The sequence below is a fragment of the Salmo trutta genome, chromosome 17, assembly GCF_901001165.1.
Source record: "Salmo trutta chromosome 17, fSalTru1.1, whole genome shotgun sequence".
Classification (NCBI taxonomy): domain Eukaryota; kingdom Metazoa; phylum Chordata; class Actinopteri; order Salmoniformes; family Salmonidae; genus Salmo; species Salmo trutta.
Genome location: NC_042973.1, coordinates 38,801,829 through 38,819,230, shown reverse-complemented (window position 1 = coordinate 38,819,230; position 17,402 = coordinate 38,801,829).

Below are 17,402 nucleotides of genomic sequence, written 5' to 3'. Positions count from 1 at the left end.
AGACACCCGCCAAGTTCGGGGCAACCTAAACTCAGAATTAGTATTAGAAATATTCTCTTACCTTTGCTGATCTTCGTCAGAATGCACTCCCAGGACTGCTACTTCCACAAGAAATGTTGTTTTTGTTCGAAATAATCCATATTTATGAACAAATACCTCCGTTTTGTTTGTGCGTACAGATCACTTATCCAAAGGCATAATGCGCGAGCGCGGAACGAGAGACAAAGTCAAAATGTTCCATTACCGTACTTAGAAGCATGTCAAACGCTGTTTAAAATCAATCTTTATGGTATTTTTAACGTAAAATTGAGATAATATTCCAACCGGACAATAGCATATTCATTCAAGAAGAAAAAGAAGGAACGGCGTGCTCGTGTGACCGCGCATATCCAATCCCTTTGTTGCCAGGCAGACTACTCAGTAACTGAGCTCCTATTATCTGCCCAGTGACAGGAAAATGCTCAAACCACTTTCTGAAGGCTTTAGACAGCCAATGGAAGCCTTAGGAAGTGCAACGTCCTCCACAGACACTGAGCTTTGATAGAGAATCAAAAGAAGAACTACAAGTCTCAGACTTTCCACTTCCTGCTTGGAATTTTCAGGTTTTTGCCTGCCATATGAGTTCTGTTATACTCACAGACACCATTCAAACAGTTTTAGAAACTTCAGAGTGTTTTCTATCCAAATCTACTAATAATATGCATATTCTAGTTTCTGGGCCAGAGTAGTAACCTGTTTAAACTGTAAATGACCTTTTAATGACGTCAGACCGAGGCTCTGCATCTGTCCTCGTGCTCCTAGATCTTAGTGCTGCTTTTGATACCATCGATCACCACATTCTTTTGGAGAGATTGGAAACCCAAATTGGTCTACATGGACAAGTTCTGGCCTGGTTTAGATCTTATCTGTTGGAAAGATATCAGTTTGTCTCTGTGAATGGTTTGTCCTCTGACAAATCAATTGTAAATTTCGGTGTTCCTCAAGGTTCCGTTTTAGGACCACTATTATTTTCACTATATATTTTACCTCTTGGGGATGTCATTCGAAAACATAATGTTAAATTTCACTGCTATGCGGATGACACACAGCTGTACATTTCAATGAAACATGGTGAAGCCCCAAAATTGCCCTCGCTAGAAGCCTGTGTTTCAGACATAAAGAAGTGGATGGCTGCAAACTTTCTACTTTTTAACTCGGGCAAAACAGAGATGCTTGTTCTAGGTCCCAAGAAACAAAGAGATCTTCTGTTGAATCTGACAATTAATCTGGATGGTTGTACAGTCGTCTCAAATAAAACTGTGAAGGACCTTGGCGTTACTCTGGACCCTGATCTCTCTTTTGAAGAACATATCAAGACTGTTTCAAGGACAGCTTTTTTCCATATACGTAACATTGCAAAAATCAGAAACTTTCTGTCCAAAAATGATGCAGAAAAATTAATCCATGCTTTTGTTACTTCTAGGCTGGACTACTGCAATGCTCTACTTTCCAGCTACCCGGATAAAGCACTAAACAAACTTCAGTTAGTGCTAAATACGGCTGCTAGAATCCTGACTAGAACCAAAAAATTTGATCATATTACTCCAGTGCTAGCCTCCCTACACTGGCTTCCTGTTAAGGCAAGGGCTGATTTCAAGGTTTTACTGCTAACCTACAAAGCATTACATGGGCTTGCTCCTACCTATCTTTCCGATTTGGTCCTGCCGTACATACCTACACGTACGCTACGGTCACAAGACGCAGGCCTCCTAATTGTCCCTAGAATTTCTAAGCAAACGGCTGGAGGTAGGGCTTTCTCCTATAGAGCTCCATTTTTATGGAATGGTCTGCCTACCCATGTGAGGGACGCAGACTCAGTCTCAACCTTTAAGTCTTTACTGAAGACTTATCTCTTCAGTAGGTCCTATGATTAAGTATAGTCTGACCCAGGAGTGTGAAGGTGAACGGAAAGGCTGGAGCAACGAACCGCCCTTGCTGTCTCTGCCTTGCCGGTTCCCCTCTCTCCACTGGGATTCTCTGCCTCTAACCCTATTACGGGGGCTGAGTCACTGGCTTACTGGTGTTATTCCATGCCGTCCATGGGAGGGGTACGTCACTTGAGTGGGTTGAGTCACTGACGTGGTCTTCCTGTCTGGGTTGGCGCCCCCCCCCTTGGGTTGTGCCGTGGCGGAGATCTTTGTGGGCTATACTCGGGCTTGTCTTAGGACGGTAAGTTGGTGGTTGGAGACATCCCTCTAGTGGTGTGGGGGCTGTGCTTTGGCAAAGTGGGTGGGGTTATATCCTGCCTGTTTGGCCCTGTCCGGGGGTATCATCGGATGGGGCCACAGTGTCTTCTTATCCCTCCTGTCTCAGCCTCCAGTATTTATGCTGCAGTAGTTTATGTGTCGGGGGGCTAGGGTCAGTCTGTTACATCTGGAGTATTTCTCTTGTCTTATCCGGTGACCTGTGTGAATTTTAAATATGCTCTCTCTAATTCTCTCTTTCTCTCTTTCTTTCTTTCTCTCGGAGGACCTAAGCCCTAGGACCATGCCTCAGGACTACCTGGCATGATGACTCCATGCTGTCCCCAGTCCACCTGGCCGTGCTGCTGCTCCAGTTTCAACTGTTCTGCCTGCGGCTATGGAACCCTGACCTGTTCACCGGACGTGCTTATTGCACCCTCGACAACTAATATGATTATTATTATTTGACCATGCTGGTCATTTATGAACATTTTAACATCTTGACCATGTTCTGTTATAATATCCACCCAGCACAGCCAGAAGAGGACTGGCCACCCCTCATAGCCTGGTTCCTCTCTAGGTTTCTTCCTAGGTTTTTGGCCTTTCTAGGGAGTTTTTCCTAGGGAGTTTTTCCTAGCCACCGTGCTTCTTTCACATGCATTGCTTGCTGTTTGGGGTTTTAGGCTGGGTTTCTGTACAGCACTTTGAGATATCAGCTGATGTACGAAGGGCTATATAAATACATTTGATTTGATTTTGATTTGGTACGTTTTTCATCCGGCCGTGAAAATACTGCCCCCTAGCCGAGACAGGTTAAGGTGTCATTGTTCCCACCTGCTTTGTTGGATATTGTTTTGTGTATGTGCATGTAGCACCACTACTTTCACGTTTCGTTGTTGTTTTATTGTTTTGTAGAAGTTTCACTGTTTATTAAAAGATGTGGAACTCTAATCACGCTGCGCCTTGATCCGTCTCTCATCACGTTCTTGACACTGTGTGGAGTAAAGGTGGTCCAGAGTTTTTTTTCCCCTCTAGTTTACATGCTGATAAAAATTTGGTAAAACGGATTTAAATTTCCCTGCATTAAAGTCCCAGGTTACTAGGAGCGCCGCCTCTGGATGAGCGTTTTCTTGTTTGCTTATGGGGGAATACAGCTCATTCAATGCTGTCTTAGTGCCAGCCTCTGAATGTGGTGGTATGTAAAAAGCTACGAAAAATACAGATGAAAACTCTCTATTTAGGTAATGTGGTCTAGAGTATACCATGAGATACTCTACCTCAGATGAGCAATAGTCCACCGCCTCTTGTCTTACCAGACGCCGCTGTTCTATCCTGCCGGTGCAGCGTGTAACCAGCCAGCTGCATGTTGATAGTGTCGTCGTTCAGCCACGTCTTCGTGAAGTTTAATCTTCTGTGTAGGTCATCTATTTTATTGTCCAAAGATTGCACGTTTGCTAGCAGAATGGAAGGAAGTGGGGGTTTATTAGATCGCCTACGAATTCTCAGATGGCAGCCCGCCCTACGGCCCCTTTTTCTCCGCCTCCTCTTCACGCAAGTCACAGGGATCTGGCCTGTTCCCAAGAAAGCAGTATATCGTCCGCGCGGGCTCGTCGGACTCGTTAAAGAAAAAAAGGATTCTGCCAGTCTGTGGTGAGTAATTGCAGTCCTGTTGTCCAGAATAATGGTAGTGGCAACATTATGTACAAAATAAGTAAAATTCATTCAACGACCAAAAAACACAATCGGTTCGGGGCACGTAAAACGTCCGGCGCCATCTTACATCTTCCACGATTTAAATGTTCCGGTGTTGCCATTGTGTCCAGCAGGCGTAACTCATTCCATGCAGCCCTATATGATTGCCTTTGTAGGGGAGGGATCTGTGACTGTGTCACGACTTCCGCCGAAGTCGGCTCCTCTCCTTGTTCGGGCAGCGTTCAGCGATCGACGTCACCGGCTTTATAGCCATCACCACTCAATTTTTCATATATCCATTTGTCTTGTCTTGTTTCCATACACACCTGGTTTTCATTTCCCCAATTAAGCTACTTGTATTTAAACTCTTACATCTAGATGTTCCGCTAGCGGAACACCGCTCCAATATCTAATGATAGGGCGTGGCGCGAATTACAAACACCTCAGAAATCCCAAAACTTCCATTTTTCAAACATATAACTATTTTACACCATTTTAAAGACAAGACTCTCCTTTATCTAACCACATTGTCCGATTTCAAAAAGGCTTTACAACGAAAGCAAAACATTAGATTATGTCAGGAGAGTACCCAGCCAGAAATAATCACAAACCCATTTTTCAAGCTAACATATAATGTCACAAAGACATAAACCACAGCTAAATGCAGCACTAACCTTTGATGATCTTCATCAGATGACACTCCTAGGACATTATGTTATACAATACATGCATGTTTTGTTCAATCAAGTTCATATTTATATCAAAAAACAGCTTTTTACATTAGCATGTGACGTTCAGAACTAGCATACCCACCGAACTTCCGGTGAATTTACTAAATTACTCACGATAAACGTTCACAAAAAACATAATTATTTTAAGAATTATAGATACAGAACTCCTTTATGCAATCGCGGTGTCAGATTTTAAAATAGCTTTTCAGTGAAAGCACATTTTGCAATATTCTGGGTAGATAGCCCGGCCATCATGGCTAGCTATTTTGACACCCACCAAGTTTGGCGCTCACTAAAGTCAGATTTACTATAAGAAAAATTGGATTACCTTTGCTGTTCTTCGTCAGAATGCACTCCCAGGACTTCTAGTTTACACCCAATGTTGTTTTGGTTCCAAATAATCCATAGTTATATCCAAATAGCGGCGTGTTGTTCTTGCGTTCAAGACACTATCCGAAGGGTGACGCGCCGGCGAGTATCGTGACAAAAAAATTCAAAATATTCCATTACTGTACTTCGAAGCATGTCAAACGCTGTTTAAAATCAATTTTTATGCGATTTTTCTCGTAAAATTGCTTTAGGGTGTTTTCTATCCAAATCAAACAATTATATGCATATTCTAGTTTCTGGGCAGGAGTAATAACCAGATTAAATTGGGTATGTTTTTTATCCGGCCGTGAAAATACTGCCCCCTATCCTAAACAGGTTAACCCTCTGTTTCCCATCATGTTTTGTGTGTAATTGTTTCATGTTGCTGTGGTGTCTTTTTACGCGCTTTACTTTTGTTATGTTCCATGTTTTTGAGCGCATTTTATTTAAGTTGCTCTCGTTTTGGATCTTTAATAAAGTGCGCCTGTTTACATCACGCTACTCTCCTGCACCTGACTTCGCCTCTTTTACACACGCTGACAGAATTACACACCTTCAATGGAGTCAGCAGGAGCAGGTACCCCGGTTAGAGGAGTAGAGGAGCGTGTCCAGGAACATTCGGCCATGTACAACATCTTGGTGCCATGATGGATCGCGTTGTCCAGATCATGGACCACTGGGAGAGACAGGAAGTCTCTCCAGTACCTCGACCAGCACAACCGGGGTTGTCTCCATCCATTCCATCCGAAGAGAGTTCCAGCGGGATGCATCTCTCTCTTCCCAGGGAGTATGATGGAACGGCAGCACAGTGCCAGGGATTCTTGTTACAACTGGACCTCTACCTGGCCACTGTGCACCCAGCTCCCTCAGGAGGGGAGAGAGTGGCCGCCCTTGTCTCCTGTCTCATAGAAAGAGCGCTGGAGTGGGCAAACGCCGTGTGGAGAGAAGGAGACACGGCACCAGACCACTTCGAGGAGTTCACCAGTTGCTTCAGGGCCATCTTCGACCATCCACCTGAGGGCAGAGCGGCGGGGGAGAGGCTCTTTCATACATGAAGGGCACATTTTGGCATTTGCTGTATGATTGATGAGAAACTCCATATTGCAAATGTACGGTCCCTTACTAGATGTCCACGAATGTTTGTAAAATTCGCAGACGGCGGCGGGCCGTGCACCGGGGCCAGATCTTCCAGGAAGTCATCGAATGAAGTCTCTCGGACATTCGGTTTCCGTTTTATAAAATTTACAAATGTTGGTCATTTTTCCACTGTCCCGGAAAATACCACCAGAGGGCAAATGCAATCATATTGCAAATGGACAAAACATCACCAATCACGACATGGCCTTTTCTCCTAAATGGAAAAGACTTCGAAGACGAAACTTGGTGAGCATAGGTTTGGACTAATGGGCAGTTGGCCCCGAACAAGATGGAGTTGAGGCCACAACGCCTTTTGACTTAACTTCTATGGGCTAGCGTCCCACCTGCGGGACACAGCCAGTGAAATATCGAGGCGGAAAATTCAAAAACAACAAAATGTAATAATTCAACTTTCTCAAACATACAACTATTTTACACCATTTTAAAGATAAACTTCTCCTTAATCTCCCCCATAAAAACAACAGTGACAGCACCATCAACAGAAACGGAAGGGATCTGTTGCAGCACTGTAGAGGCCTGGGTCTGTACTTTGTCAATGGTAGGTTACGGGGGGACTCTGGTGAGATTCACCTATTGCTCACCTCTTGGCCACAGCACAGTAGACTATATGATTACAGACGTTGACCCTTTCTCTGTCAGCTCATTCACTGTCAAGCCACTAACACCTCTGTCTGATCACAGCCAAATGACATTGTTCCTCAAAAGAACAGACAGGGAAACAACCACACATTCACAGCCCAGTAAGCTATATAACATCAGAAATTCATAAAGATGGGCCCAAAACAGCACAGAAGAATACCAGAAAGCAACCTGTAACCAAAATATCCAAACACTCTTAGAAAACTTTCTGGATACCACATTCACTCACAGTAAAGAAGGCATCTGTAACGTTCGTCGCCTGGTGACGAGGAAGCGGACCAAAACGCAGCTGGGAGCGAACACATGTTTATTCAACACCATGGAATTAAACATGTACACAAAATTCAAGAAAAATACCGATACGTTACTTGCTCAAACAAAGAGACAACAACCCACAAACATCGTGGGGGGAAAAGGAACTTAAATGTGATTCCCAATCAGACATAACTAGCGACAGCTGTCTGATTGGAAATCACCCCGAGCCCAACATAGAAATAAACCACAAAGAAAGGCTATAACAAAACATAGAAAATAAACCATAGAAATGCCACACCCTGACCAAAATAGCAGAGTTCACCTGGTCAGGGCGTGACAGCATCGATCTAGCAGTAAAAAACATAAACTATATATTCAGGAAAATGGCAAAAGAATCACAACTGAAACTGATAAAAAACTAAAAAGACCACAGATGACAACTGGTTTGATGCAGAATGTAAAATTATAAGGAAAAAACTAGAACAACTAGAAAAAACTAGAACACTATCCAACCAAAAGCACAGAGACCCAAATAATGGTGAATTACGCCTTCATTACTGTGAGACTTTAAAACTCTATAAACGTACACTCAGAACCAAAAAAGCACAGTACAACAGCAAGCAGCTGACAATAATTGAGGAGTCAATAAACACAAACAACTTCTGCCAAAAAAAAAAATGTAAATGTAAAAAATTAAACTAGGAATTAGCGATACAAAATGGTGACATATGGACAACCCATTTTAAAACATTCCACAACACCGTTCAAATTGACACAAATGCAGAGCAATGCCAAATTCATGAGAAGTTGCATGGATTAGAAAAAGCTATAAAGGACAATCAAAATCCCTTGGGCTGTTACGACTTCCGCCGAAGTCGGTTCCTCTCCTTGTTCGGGCGGCGTTTGGCGGTCGACGTCACCGGTCTTCTAGCCATCGCCGATCCATTTCCATTTGTTTTGTCTTGTTTTCCCACACATCAGGTTTACATTTCCCTCATTACTTGTTGTGTATTTAACCCTCTGTTCCCCCCATGTCTGTGTGTGAAATTCTTTGTTATAAGTGCTTGTGCACATTTTGCCTGGTGCGCGACGGGTTTTGTACCCATATTTTGTATTTCTGGATGCCGTTGGTTTTGATAATTAAACTGCTCCGGTTATTACCCAGTTCTGCTCTCCTGCGTCTTCCCTGCAGTTACGCACCCATTACAGAATTTCACACCCACAATATGGAGTCAACAGGAGCAGGTGCCCCTAGTATAGGGGTCGAGGAGCGCGTCCGGGAGCACGCGGCGATGCTCCACCATCTCGGCATCGCCATGGACCTTGTTGTCCAAACCATGGACTGCTGGGAGAGACAGGGAGTTCCTCCAGCGCCTCCACCAGCGCTACCAGGGTCTACACTACTCGCCCCCTGTTCACCCGGTCCTAGTGGGATTCGTCTCGCCTCTCCCCGGGAGTACAACGGGACGGCTGCACGCTGCCAGGGTTTCCTGTTGCAGCTGGATCTCTACCTGGCAACCGTCAACCCGGCTCCTTCAGACCATGAGAAGGTGTCTTCCCTCGTCTCGTGCCTCTCGGAGAAAGCCCTGGAGTGGGCATACGTTGTGTGGGGAGAAGGAGATATGGCGCTGGACCATTTCGAGGATTTCACCCGCCGCTTCCGGGCAGTCTTCGACCACCCACCCAAGGGTAGAGTGGCGGGTGAACGCCTTTTTCATCTGAGACAGGGGACGAGGAACGCCCAGGAGTTCGCAATGGACTTTCGGACCATGGCCGCTGGCGCAGTTTGCGCGAAGACATCCGTCGAGAGTTGGCCTGCAGGGACACCACCCTCACCTTCGACCAGCTGGTGGACCTGTCCATTCGGCTGGATAACCTGCTGGCTACCCGCAGACGTCCAGAGTGGGGTCTGTCGGTTCCATCCCCCAGCACTACCGCTCCGATGCCCATGGAGCTGGGAGGTGCTGCGCTCAGGGAGACTGGAGGAGGTTCCGTCTCGTGCACCATCTGTGGCCGCAGAGGTCACACTGCCGGTCGGTGCCGGGTTGGTCCCTATGGGGGTCGAGGCAGCAGGCAGGGCACTCTGGCGTCATCCCAGGTGAGAAGGCACCATTCTCACCCAGAGCCCTCTGTTGCACACATGTTTTTGTTTGTTACTTTTCCTGAGTTTTCCCCGCATTCCCAGCATAAGGTGCTCGTCGATTCAGGAGCGGCTGGGAATTTTATAGACAGATCATTTGCCCATAGTTTAGGGATCCCCATCATTCCAGTGGCTATGCCCTTCCCAGTTCACGCCTTAGACAGTCGACCATTAGGGTCAGGGTTGATTAGGGAAGCCACCGCTCCTCTGGGCATGGTGACACAGGGGGGTCACAAGGAGAGAATCAGTCTCTTCCTTATTGACTCTCCTGCATTTCCCGTGGTGCTAGGCCAACCCTGGTTAGCTTATCATGACCCCACTGTTTCATGGCAATGGAGGACTCTCACGGGGTAGTCGTGACAGTGCTCGGGGAGGTGTTTAGGGGTTCTGTTGGTGCTACCACGGTGGAAAGTCCAGACCAGGTCTCCACCGTGCGCATTCCACCCGAATATGCTGATTTGGCTCTTGCCTTCTCCAAAAAGAAGGCGACTCAATTACCACCCCATCAACAGGGGGATTATGCGATAAATCTCCTGGTAAACGCCGCACTTCCCAGGAGTCACGTGTAGCCCCTGTCACAGGCGGAGACGGCGGCTATGGAAACATATGTCTCCGAATCCCTGCGTCAGGGGTACATTCGGTCCTCCACTTCACCCGGCTTCTCAAGTTTATTTTTTGTGAAGAAAAAGGAGGGAGGTCTGCGCCCATGTATTGACTATCGAGGCCTCAATCAGATCACTGTGAGGTACAGTTACCCGCTGCCTCTGATTGCTACAGCAATTGAGTCAATGCACAGGGCGTGCTTCTTCACCAAACTAGATCTCAGGAGCGCGTACAACCTGGTGCGTATCCGGGAGAGAGACGAGTGGAAGATGGCATTCAATACTACCTCAGGGCATTATGAGTACCTCGTCATGCCGTACGGGCTGATGAATCCTCCATCAGTCTTCCAAGCCTTTGTAGACAAGATTTTCAGGGACCTGCACGGCAGGGTGTAGTGGTGTATATTGATGACATTCTGATATACTCCGCTACACGCGCCGAGCATGTGTCCCTGGTGCGCAGAGGGTGCTTGGTCAACTGTTGGAGCATGACCTGTACGTCAAGGCTGAGAAATGCCTGTTCTTCCAACAGTCCGTCTCCTTGCTAGGGTACCGCATTTCCACCTCAGGGGTGGAGATGGAGTGACCGCATTTCAGCCGTGCGTAATTGGCCGACTCCCACCACGGTGCAGAGGTTTCTAGGGTTTGCCCATTACTACCGGAGGTTTATCCGGGGTTTTGGCCAGGTAGCAGCTCGCATTACCTCACTGCTGAAGGGGGGACCGGTACGTTTGCAGTGGTCGGCTGAGGCGGACAGGGCTTTTGGTAACCTGATCGCTCTGTTTACCTCGGCTCCCGTGCTGGCCCATCCGGATTCCTCTTTGGCATTCATAGTGGAGGTGGATGCATCCGAGGCTGGGATAAGAGCCGTACTCTCTCAGCGCTCGGGTACGCCACCGAAGCTCCGCCCCTGTGCTTTCTTCTCGAGGAAGCTCAGCCCGGTGGAGCGAAACTATGACGTGGGGGACCAGGAGCTGTTGGCTGTCGTCAAGGCTTTGAAGGCGTGGAGACATTGGCTTGAGGGGGCTAAACACCCTTTTCTCATCTGGACTGACCACCGCAATCTGGAATACATCCGGGCGGCGAGGAGACTGAATCCTCACCAGGCAAGGTGAGCCATGTTTTTCACCCGTTTTGTTTTCACCCTCTCTTACAGACCAGGTTCCCAGAACGTGAAGGCAGACGCACTGTCCCGGCTGTATGACACAGAGGAGCGGCCCATGGATCCCACCCCATACTCCCGGCCTCCTGCCTGGTGGCGCCGGTAGTATGGGAGCTGGACGCGGACATTGAGCAGGCGAAGTGTGCAGAGCCCACTCCCCTGCAGTGTCCCGCTGGGCGTCTGTACGTTCCGTCTGCTGTCCGTGACCGGCTGATCTATTGGGCCCACACGTCACCCTGCTCTGGTCATCCAGGCATTGGTCGGACGGTGTGCTGTCTGAGTGGGAAGTACTGGTGGCCCACTTTGGCTAAGGACGTGAGGGTTTATGTTTACTCCTGTTCGGTGTGCGCCCAGTGTAAGGCTCCTAGGCACCTGCCCAGAGGTAAGCTACACCCCTTAATTGTTCCACAAGGGCCATGGTCGCACCTGTCAATTGATTTCCTGGCCGATCTCCCCCCATCACAGGGAAACACCACGATCCTGGTTGTTGTGGATCGTTTCTCTAAGACCTGCCGTCTCCTTCCTCTGCCCGGTCTCCCTACGGCCCTACAGACTGCGAAGGCCTTGTTTACGCACGTCTTCCGGCACTACGGGGTACCTGAGGATATAGTGTCTGATCGGGGTACCCAGTTCACGTCAAGGGTCTGGAGGGCGTTCATGGAACGTTTGGGGGTCTCGATCAGCCTTACCTCGGATTTCCACCCCGAGAGTAACGGGCAGGTGGAGAGAGTTTACCAGGATGTCGGTAGGTTTCTGAGGTCTTACTACCAGGACCGGCTGGGGGAGTGGGCGGCATTCGTGCCCTGGGCAGAGATGGTCCAGAACTCGCTCCGCCACTCCGCCACTCCTCCACAAACCTCTCCCCCTTCCAGTGCGTACTGGGGTATCAGCCGGTTCTGGCGCCTTGGCATCAGAGCTGGCATCAGAGATCGAGGCTCCTGCGGTGGACTGGTTCAGGTGCGCGGAGGAGACATGGGACACCGCTCATGTTCACCTTCAGCGGGCCGTCACCGCAGGGAGACCCCGGTGTTCGCACTGGGGGACCGGGTCTGGCTCTTGACCCTAAACCTGCCCCTCCGCCTGCCCTGCCGGAAGCTGGGGTTTAGGGGGCAGTATTGAGAATTTTTGAAAAAATATGTGCCCATTTTTAACTGCCTATTACACCAACTCAGAAGCTAGAATATGCATATTATTGTTCAGGTTTGGATAGAAAACACCCTAAAGTTTCAAAAACTGTTTGAATGGTGTCTGTGAGTATAACAGAACTCATTTGGCAGGCAAAACCCTGAGACAGATTCTGACAGGAAGTGGATACCTGATGTGTTGAATTGACTTTAAGCCTATACCATTGAAAAACAAAGGGAAGGAGGAATATTTTGGCACTTCCTATTGCTTCCACAAGATGTCCCCAGCCTTTACAAAGTGTTTTGAGTGTTCTACAGTGAGATCTGACTGAAGAAGAGCCTTGGAACGTGATGGCCCATTAGACACCTGGCGTGCGATTTGATGGTGGGTACTCTCATTCCGAAACGTTTTAAAAGAGAACCCAATGGTCCGCCTTGAATTTTATTCATGTTCTGGTTAAAAAAGGCCCTAATGATTTATGCGATACAACGTTTGACATGTTTGAACGAACGAAAATATATTTTTTCCGTTCTTGAAGTGAAGTGAAGTCCGGCTGGCTTAGATCATGTGCTACAACACGGAGGTTTTTGGACATAAATGATGAGCTTTTTTGAACAAAACTACATTCGTTATGGACCTGGGATTCTTTGGAAGTGACATCTGATGAAGAGAATCAAAGGTAATGGATTATTTACATAGTATTTTCGATTTTAGATCTCTCCAACATGGCGGTTAGTCTGTATCGCAATGCGTATTTTTCTGGCGCAGTGCTCAGATTATTGCAAAGTGTGATTTCCTAGTAAGGTTAATTTTAAATCTGGCAAGTCCATTGCGTTCAAGAGATGTAAATCTATAATTCTTTGAATGACAATATAATATTTTACCAATGTTTTCTAATATTAATTAATTATTTTGTTGTCATGACTTGACTGCCGGTATTGGAGGGAAACGATTTCCTGAACATCAACGCCATAGTAAAACACTGTTTTTAGATATGAATATGAACTTGATAGAACTAAAAATGCATGCATTGTCTAACATAATGTCCTAGGTGTGTCATCTGATGGAGATTGTAAAAGGTTAGTGCATAATTTTAGCTGATTTTATGGTTTTGGTGACGCCTGTCTTTGAATCGACAATACACTACACACAGCTATTGTCAATGTACTCTCCTAACATAACCTAACTTTATGCTTTCCCCGTAAAACCTTTTTGAAATCGGTAAACGTGGTTAGATTAAGAAGATGTTTATCTTTCAAAGGCTGTAAGTTAGTTGTATGTTTGAGAAATTTGAATTTTGACATTTATTTGGTTTCAAATTTGCCGCTCTTGAAATGCACCTGCTGTTGATAGGGTGCGCCACGGGTGGCACGCTAACGTCCCACATAGCCCCAAGAAGTTAAAGTCCTGAGGAGACTGAACAAGGTTAGTTCCAGGTTACAACTTCCCCCCGATTACCGTATTAACCCCTCGTTCCATGTGTCTTTCCTCAGTGGGAGGTTCCTCCGCCCCCTCTGGACATCGAGGGGGCCCCTGCGTATTCTGTCCACTCCATACTGGATTTGAGGCGTCAGGCAAGGGGCCTTCAGTACCTCATGGAGTGGAAGGGGTACAGTCCGGAGGAGAGATGCTGGGTTCCGGTGGAGGACGTGTTGGACCCTTCAATGCTGCGGGAGTTCCACCGTCTCCGTCCGGATCGCCCTGCACCTCGCCCTCTGGGTCATCCCCGAGGCAGGTGTTGGCACACTGCTGGAGCCGCGCGTCAAGGGGGGGTACTGTCACGACTTCCGCTGAAGTCGGTTCCTCTCCTTGTTCGGGCGGCGTTCGGCGGTCGTTGTCACTGGTCTTCTAGCCATCGCGATCCACCTTTCCTTTTCCATTTGTTTTGTCTTGTTTTCCCACACACCTGGTTTACATTTCCCTCATTACTTGTCGTGTATTTAACCCTCTGTTCCCCCCATGTCTGTGTGTGAAATTGTTTGTTGTAAGTGCTTGTGCACATTTTGACTGGTGCGCGACGGGTTTTGTACCCATATTTTGTATTTCTGGAAGCTGTTGGTGTTGATAATTAAACTGCTCCAGTGATTACCCAGTTCTGCTCTCCTGCATTTGACTTCCCTGCCACCAGTTACACACCCCTTACATGGACTCCCCAATTACTGACCAGGAGCTCTTTAAGAAACTTCATGCCCTCAAATTTAAAAAATCATGCGGTCCTGATGGCATCCTAAATGAAATGCTCAAACTCACTAGTGCAAAATTTCAATTGGCTATATTAAAACTGTTTAATTTGATCCTGAGTGTAGGTTATTTCCCTGACATCTGGAATCAAGGACTCATAACACCAATCTTTAAGAACGGAGACAAATGTGACTCTAACAATTACAGAGGCATTTGTGTGAACAGTAACCTGGGGAAGGTTTTCTGTAGTATTATAAATGTATGAGTTCTAAACTTCCTTAATAAGCACAATGTCTTGAGTAAAAGCTAAATTGGATTTATACCAAAACATCGCACGACTGATCATATTTACACCCTATCACACCCTGATAGATAAACATGTCCACCAAAATAATACCAAAATATACGCTTGCTTTATCGACCTCCAAAAAGCATTTGATTCTATTTGGCATACAGGACTGTTCTACAAAGTTATTGAAAGTGGTGTAGGGGGTAAAACATATGACATAATTAAATCAATATATACTGGCAATATGTGCAGCATTAAAATTGGCAAGAAAATAACATAATTCTTTAACCAGGGCCAGGTTTGCAATCTGAGCCCTGCACCCTTCAATATTTACATCAACGAATTGGCCACTATTCTAGAAAAATCCTCAGACCCTGGTGTTAGTCTCCACAATTCAGAGGTTAAATGCCTACCCTTCGCAGATGACCTATGCCTGCTGTCACCCACAGCACATGGCCTATAGCAGAGCCTGGACCTGCTAGAGCAGTACTACCAGACCTGGACCCTGGCAGTAAACCCCAAAAAGACTAAAATAATGATTTTCCAGAGAAGATCCAGATCTCAATAGGTACAAAATATATAGAGTACTGCACACACTACAATTACTTAGGCTTCAAAATAAGCTCAACTGGACACCTTAATGATGCAGTGAATGAACTGAGAGAGAAAGCACGCAGGGCATTCTACGCCATAAAAAAAAATCAAATTGAAATACCTATTAAAATTTGGCTAAAACGAATTGAATGTGTCATTGAACCAATTGCACTCTATGCCAGCGAGGTGTGGGGTCCACTTGCAAAACAAGATTTCACCAAATGGGACAAACACCCCATTGAAACCCTGCATGCAGAGTTCTGTAAGATTCTCCTACATGTCCAGAGCAAAACTACAAACAATGCATGCAGGGCGGAATTAGGCCAATATCTACTAATAATAGAAAATAAAATAACACCTTCTCTACAATCAAACATTGGGGAGGTTCGATAATGGTGTGGGGTTGCTTTGCTGCCTCTGGTACTGGGGGCCTTGAAAGTGTGCAAGACATCATGAAATCAACTTTAACATAAACATTTTGGCCAGCAGCCAGTGCAAACGCGACATTCGGTTCTGGATGGAGAGATTCATTAATTTGTTATTGTAAATGGACTATCATTTGTGTTGTAAAGGGAACTAAACTGACACTTTAGCACCATCTCCATGTGTTTGTGTGTGTTGGACCGCAAAAACAGCAGTATGTCAGCCATCAGGATGCCACAATAGCTATTAATCATATTTGTGTTTATGTGGTAATGAGTGTTTGCATGTCCACATACATCACTGAGGTGTGCTCAATTGTTTGTGAAGTGTTTGTGAACTAAAACAAACAATAGATTGCTACCCTATGGCATCATCCCTCAAAGACACTGAAAAAAATCCTGATAGAAAAAAAATCACCAATACAACATGATGCATGAACTTTGTTCTGCAAAAGATCTGAGGCGAGTTCTCTAGTTTCATGGTTTTGTTCAAATGGCTTAAATCACGAGCAGATTGGCTTGGCTGTGTCCTATCAGGGAGAGGAGTGAGTGCCACAGGGAGCAGTGTGGTATCTTCTAGGGATCAGTGGCCTGCTGCAGACTATAATACACCTTCTGATCAAACCATTACAGGGGCTAGGGTTCTGTAACACGCAGACCAGGCAGCCAGACAGCAGGCAGTTGAGACATGGCTTAACCATGAGACTGAACACAGATGACAGGACTGGATGATAGGCCTGGACCAGGGCAGCCCAGTGACACCAGATCCACAGTCGCTACCAAATAGTGTGTAACCCAACCTCTATCAAAACACTTGTTTCTTATCAAGAGGTGAAGAAAGATCATAGGCTTATATTATGTATATCGCACCTGAACTATTGTCTGAACACCCTGAAAACCCACGGTTGTCCATTGAGAGAGAAATGTAGAGAGCCCTACCTACCCTTCATGGCCTTTTCGCACGCAACAAACCAAACAATATTTTCTTCGAGATGGAGGGGATTGTTCACACGCTTGTCTCTGTCACTTGGCGGTAATTGGAGAGAAATGCTATCTGGGAAGGATAACCAACGTTCTCTTTTTGGAGTTTGCTGCAATCAAAAATACAAGTGATATTCTCAAGGTAAAAATGCTTACCTCGCATTCTAGTTACAGGCAAAACAGAAAGCATGGCCAACAACTGTTCAGCTCTAAAATAGTGGAGGGGGAAGAAAAAAACAGACACGAAAGAGATTACTGGAAGTGGTGATTATGGAAATAATCTATCCTTGAGCCCCTCCTACTGCTCCCCCTATTCCAAATGTGAGAAAACACAAACACCTCATCTCTGTGTCGTATGCTGATCATTCCATTGCTAAAAAATGTTTTTGGTCTCCCTAAGGTTGAACATTTTCCATCCACCTCAAGCTGTAGCATCCGTTCCAATCGTCTCACAGACTTGAATCGGGATATTCAAGAATATATTTGGACAGAAAATATCCTCTTTATCTTAACAAGACGCCACAAGTCAAAATATGGTGATTCAAACCTCGGGATGCATAGTATGACACAGAAGAGAGCTTCTGCTTACCACCACTGTCAAATACGATCCTTCTGCCAAAACCTTTTCTGTCATTTAAAGATGCAGTATGCAGAAATCGCTCCGCCATTTCCTGGTTGCAAAATGTATAATAGTAAGAATAATTTCAGTTTATGTGACAAAACAAGCAAGTATAGTGTAGAGAGTCATTGTACCATCTAAACCGGTGTGAAATATATTTTACATAACCCCAAATAATGTATTTTAGCTGTTTGAAGCTGGTGTACAAAACAGAGAGTAAA